The sequence below is a fragment of the Carcharhinus amblyrhynchos genome, chromosome 24 (genome assembly GCF_965287045.1).
Source record: "Carcharhinus amblyrhynchos chromosome 24, sCarAmb.v2.hapA, whole genome shotgun sequence".
Classification (NCBI taxonomy): domain Eukaryota; kingdom Metazoa; phylum Chordata; class Chondrichthyes; order Carcharhiniformes; family Carcharhinidae; genus Carcharhinus; species Carcharhinus amblyrhynchos.
The window spans coordinates 33,652,467-33,658,661 of record NC_137347.1 but is presented as its reverse complement, the minus strand read 5'-3'; positions in this window follow the sequence as shown (position 1 = coordinate 33,658,661).

Sequence of the window (6,195 nt, the reverse complement as noted above, 5' to 3'; positions counted from 1 at the left end):
AGTGGGGGGGAAGGGGAGAGAGTGTGAGGGGGAGGCAGACAGTGTGATGGGGAGGGAGAGACTGAGGGGGTGGGGGAGAGAGTGAGGGGAAGGAAGTGTGAGGGGAAGGGAGAGAGAGGGAGGGGGAAAGAGAGTGAGGGAGAGTGAGGAGGGCGAGAGAGTGAAAGAGAGGGAGAGAGAGTGAGAGAGTGATCGGGAGACAGAGGGTGGGGGGGCAGAAAGAGAGAAAGAGAATGAGAGAGAGTCTGTAAGGGGGAGGGATAGAGAGTGAGGGCAAAAGAGAGAGACTGAGGGAGAGGAGAGAGAATGGGGAGGGAGAGAGAGCGAGGGGGAGGAAGAGAGTGAGGAGGAGAGAGAGAGTGAGGGGGAGAGGGACAGAGTGTGTGAGGGAGAGAGAGGGAAAGGGAGAGAGAATGGGTTGGAGGGAGAGAGCGAGGGGAAAGGAGAATGAGTGAGCGGGAGGGACAGAGAGTGAAGGAGGGAGAGAGAGTGAAGGAGGGAGAGACTGAGGGGGAGGGAGAATGAGGGAGGGAGAGAGAGTTAGGGGAAGGGAGAGTGTGAGGGGGGAGAAAGAGAGAGAGTGAGGGGGAGGGAGAGTAAGGAGCAGAGAGAGAGTAATGGGGAGGGAGAGAGAGTGAGCGATGGGAAGAGTGAGGGAGAGGGAGAGAGAGTGAGGGAGAGGGAAAGAGAGAGTGAGGGGGAGAGAGTGAGTGAGGGGGAGGAAGTGAGAGTGAGCGGATGGAGAGAGTGAGGGGAAGGGACAGAGAGTGAGGGGGAGGGAGAGTGAGTTTGCAGAGGGACACAGAGAGAGGGGGAGGAAGAGGAAGTGGTGGAGGGAGAGAGTTTGAGGGAGGGGGGCATGATAGAGAGAGAGTGGGGGGAAGGAAGCCAATGTGAGGGGGAAGGGAGCAAGTGTGATGGGGAAAGACTGTGATGGAAAGGGAGCGAGTGTGAGGGGGGGAGAGAGTGTGAGGGGAGTGTATGTCGAGGAGCTGAGTGTGTCCAAAATTCTGGCCACTCCCAGCCTCAGGATTTTCCACCAGTCTCACCCACCCACACGATCAGGCACTCTAACACACTGTCATACTGTGTGAACACTCTGAGACTCGGACTGAGCCAGAAACACACGCCCTGTTACACTCTAATACTCTGCTTTATTTATTACCCCCTCGGTTTATGTTGTTGAGCAAAGTGTTTCTCTTCATACCCCAGCACTTCCTTTTTGAAATTCGAGTCTGATGTTGCACCGATGCCAAACTTTATCTTCCCAAAGTTTGCTCATCTTGAGTGAGAGAAAAGTTGAAATATGCCCCCCTCCCCACGAGAAAAAAAATTGGACAAGCCTGATCTCGGACAAGGGCAGTAGATACAGGGGAACACCATCACCTACAAGTTCACTTTCTAATAGAAAGTTACTCCATGTTTAAAGTTGCGAAGCGCAGTTCTCAGAGTGGGCTGGGCAGACCCAAATCCATTCCTTTCCTGCTTCAAAAACCAAGGGGCAAATTTTCCCATTCTGCCCACCACGGGAATCATAGCGGGCAACAGGTGAACCATTGATCTCGGGCAGAATTTTCCGGTTTCGGAGAGAACGCAGCTGGAAAATCCCGCCCCCAAATTCTAATTCCAGTCGGATCCAATTCATGGTCCCCACAAGGGAGACAAACAAGATCCAAACTGACGAGATACAGCACTGCACCCCAACTTGGGCTTGATCTGATGTTTGATCTTAGCCAAAAGGAAGCCATCACCTCCAAATCACACCCCATTCTGATTTGGAAGTACATCGCCGTTCCTTCACTGTCCGCTGGGTCAAAATCTTGGAACTCCCTCGCTAACAGCACTGTGGCTGTACCTGTACATGGACTGCAGCGGTTCAAAAAGGCAACTCACCACTACCTACTCACAGGGCAATTAGAGATGGGCAATAAATGCCAGCCTAGGCAGCGATGCCCACATCCCATGAATGGTTTTTTAAATATCATGCAAATTAGGTGCTGAATTATTCATTCGACTGCACATTATTGACTTCACCCATAATGGTGCTATTGAAATTAATGGTTTATTTATAAGGATTACTAAACACTAACTGCCACCGTTTTCTGGCAAATCATTCCTGGAAACAAAAGGCATGCATTATTAATCTTCCTGCATCCTAGCTGGTGGTGTGGATGTAACAGTTCAGCTTAACACCCGCTGTGATTGAAGGAACAGTATCGAAAATCAGAGACTTCCTTCAGTCGGATGGATTCAACATTACTGGGAAAAAAGCACTCACTGAAAACGTGGCCATTTGCATGTTTATAATTTGCTAGCGTGTTCCACCTTATGTCAATTCTCTACATACTTGTAACGGTGAATAGGGAATGGCAAAGTCTGTGATGTTTCTCACTTCGTTCTCAGGCAGGAATGAACAAATCTGTGTGAGTGAACAGCTCAGATAAGTTACTTTTAAACAACAAATTTATGACATTTACAAATATTGCTCACCATTGTTCAGAATCAACAATGATGTGTATTTCTGTACAATAGCAAAATAATTTATAGGTGTTGGAAATTGAAACAGAGGATGCTGCAAATATTCAACTGATCTGGGAGCAGCTGTGGAGAGATACTGCATCCCTAACTTTACTCACTTCTGTCGATATATCATTGACCTGAAATGTTACCTCGGTTTCTCTAGTCCATAGATAATGCCTGACCTACAGAGTGTTGGGGTAAACTTCTGTGTCAATATTCACAATCTTCTTGGAAATCATCTCCACTTGGAGCTGCAGTTTGCGGTGTCGATGGTGGTCATGATCTGGAGATGTCGGAGCCGGCATCTCCACATCATGACTACAGAGTATTCCCAGCATTTTTGCTTTTGCATAATGTCTCTGATACAATAAAATCTTCCAAAGTGCTTCCCTGGAACATAATTAGACACCAAATTGACCATAAGCCAGAGCAAGAGACATCTGCCCAGATGTCACAATGGCAAAAACTGTCAGCCTTTGGTATCATTACTGTTGTAAACTGAGAGCTGGCATCCACACATGCGTAGTTAAACATGGAAATCCAAGAGTTACCAAGAATCATCATCTTCAGCTGCTTCATCGATAACCTGCCCTTCCACATAGCTGATGTGGAGATGCCGGCGTTGGACTGGGGTAAACACAGTAAGAAGTCTGACAACACCAGGTTTAAGTCCAACCAATTTATTTGATAGTAAACTCTATCAAATAAATTGGTTGGACTTAAACCTGGTGTTGTCAGACTTCTTACTGTGTCTTCCACATACAGTCAGAAATGGGGATATTTGCTGATGATAGAAGCCCCTGCAGGAGGAGACCAGTCAGCCCATCAAGTCTGCACTGACTCGTCAACACAGCATCCCATCCAAGCCCACCTCAACCCCTCCCCACCCTATCACTATAACCCCATGTATTTACCCCACTAATCCCTTTAACCTACGCATCTTGGGGCAATTTAGCATAACCAATCTACTTAACCTGTACATCTTTGTTCTGTGGGAAAAAACTGGAGCACACAGTGGAAACCCACACAGACACGGGGAGAATGTACAAACTCCACACAGTCACTTGAGGCTAAGATCGAACCCGGGTCCCTGGCAGTGTAAGGCAGCAATGCTAACCACTGCCTGTACAACGTTTGCACAATAATTACACAAACAGGGGACAGGGGTAGGATGTTTCGTAAATATATATATAACATACATGTAAATTATGAGGATATATGTATATATCATCATGTCTAATTTCTAAAATTTTGAACCTGGACAATGACCTATAAAAATGGCTGAAGCTATGTCCAACTGTGACCTTCCAACAGTAGAATCTAATCAGGCAGCATCATGGAAATCTGCACCTCATTTTCTCTGAAGAGATTCTAATGAACCACGTGGGCTGCAGAGATCAAATTCAAAGGAAACTATATAAGGGTGGTCTGCACTTCAGAACAGACTAGCCCACTGGAGTTTACTAGTCTGCTAGGACAAAGACCCCTGCAACCTTCCTTTCAAATTATTAATGGTTAGATATTTAACAATCTCAGGAACCTAGACAAAAGAGTCTGTCAAAGTCAAAGGAGAGGGGTGTGACTCAGGTGGCAGACACCACCACCTCCCCCCCCCCCCTCTTTAGCTGCGAGAACCTGTAATATTGCCTTGTGGAGTTGCAAAGCTAAGGTGGCTACCTTTCCATCAACCAAGCAGCAGTGCAGAAAAGGGACTCTGTCCAGATTGGAATGCCTGACCACCCCCCCCCCCACCCCCCCCGCCACCCGTCCCCCCACCGACCCCCCTCATCTACAATGTTTTTACAGGAACCTCGATACCATTGCCTGCAAGACTGATTCATCTCTGCGTACCTATCTCATTGAGGAAGTCAACTCAACTGATTATCAAACATCAGTTCCGCCTGATGAGCTCTGTGGAGAAATACATCATTGAACTCTGATTCTGAACAGATGAAACAATAATTTATTTTCATTATGGCCTTTGCCTGCAATCTCTCTCTCTTCCCCTCTTTTATTGTACAAATGACGAGGCAATGTTCCTACCTTCCATACACCCTGGAATGTATGCAAATAAATTAATCTCTGAGTTCATCCTAACAAGAGTTTACGGTGGTCTTAAGAATAGAAATTGGATCAGACTGAAACCGAGCAGTAGGGGCATACATCTCCAAGATACCTGGCTCTGCTTTAGTCTTAGGCTTCATTTTTTAGCCACATAAAGCAGTTCAACATGCAGAAACAGAAATCCCAATTACAGATCAGTCATCAAAGTTTTCAAGGGTTTTTGCAATGAGACTAAGAATGGAGACTCTGTCTGCTCAATGCATTTGATCACAGTCTGGGAATGACTCAGAAGCACACCCAGCGGGGAAATGAAAAATTGCAGCAACTTGTGAATCTGTGTTATTCTGCACACATGCAGACTCCATAAGTTTGTGAGAAAAGCAAAATACCGCAGGTAAATATGTGGGGTTATGGGCAGAAGTCGTGGGTAAGATAAAATGGTGGGTCAGGGCAGATTCGGACCAAATGGCCTCCTTCTGTAGAGTCGTGTACTGCAGGAAATCTAAACTAAAATCAGAAAATGCTGAAAAGTTCATCAGGTCTGGCAGCGCCTTTGGAGAGAGGAACGGAGTTAACATTACAAGACCAATGTGATTCTTTGAAACTCCAGAGATTGCCGTCAGTTTCAATGGAGTAATGTCCATGAAAGCAGTTTCACCATCAGTAATTAGCATCATTGCCACCGCAAAATCTGGGCCATAAATGTGCAAGGACAACTCAATCTATTATATCCTAATCAAAAGTATGGTGGAGGAAGAGTCTTTTAATGAGCCACCTCACCCCCACCTCACACTTGTCTAGGTTCCTGAGATTGGTGAAAGTCCAGCTAGATGTGAACTCATATTTTGAAAGTTGCCTGGACACAGGCACAGCCTGCAGTTTAACTGGAGTTCACTAGTAGCTGCACATGATTCTTTACAGATCATAGAATCCATAAAATTCCCGACAGTGCAGAAGGAGGCCATTCAGTCCAAGTCTGCCCAGACCCACTATTTTATCTTACCCACACCCTCTCCCCTTAATCCCACATATTTACCCTGCTAATCCCTCTAACCTACACATTTTGGGACACTAAGGGAGTAATTTAGCAAAGTTAATCCACCTAACCTGCACATCTTTGAACTGTGGGAGGAAATCAGAATATGTGGAGGAAACCCACACAGACACGAGGAGAATGTATAAACTCCACAGTCACTCAAGGCTGGAATCGAACCTAGGTCCCTGGTGCTGTGAGGCAGCAGTGCTAACCACCATGTCACCATTTACTGCCACGTAACTGTTCTGGTGAAAGATCATCTGGACTCAAACCTTTGCTGCCTTGAACTGCTGAATATTTCTGGAATTCTATATTCCAAAATGAGAGGGTTAGGTGGATTGGCTGTGCTAAATTGCCCCCTAGTGTCAGTGGGGCTAGCAGGGTAAATACGTGGGGTCATGGGGATAGGGCCTGGGTGGGATTGTTGTTGGTACAGACTTGATGGGCTGAACGGCCTCTTCCTGCACTGTAGGGATTCTATGATTATTATTTCAGACTTCCAGCATCCACAGTATTTTGCTTTTATATTAGTGAAATAAACCCACTGCCTGACTCGCACATTAAACAGAGTGGCA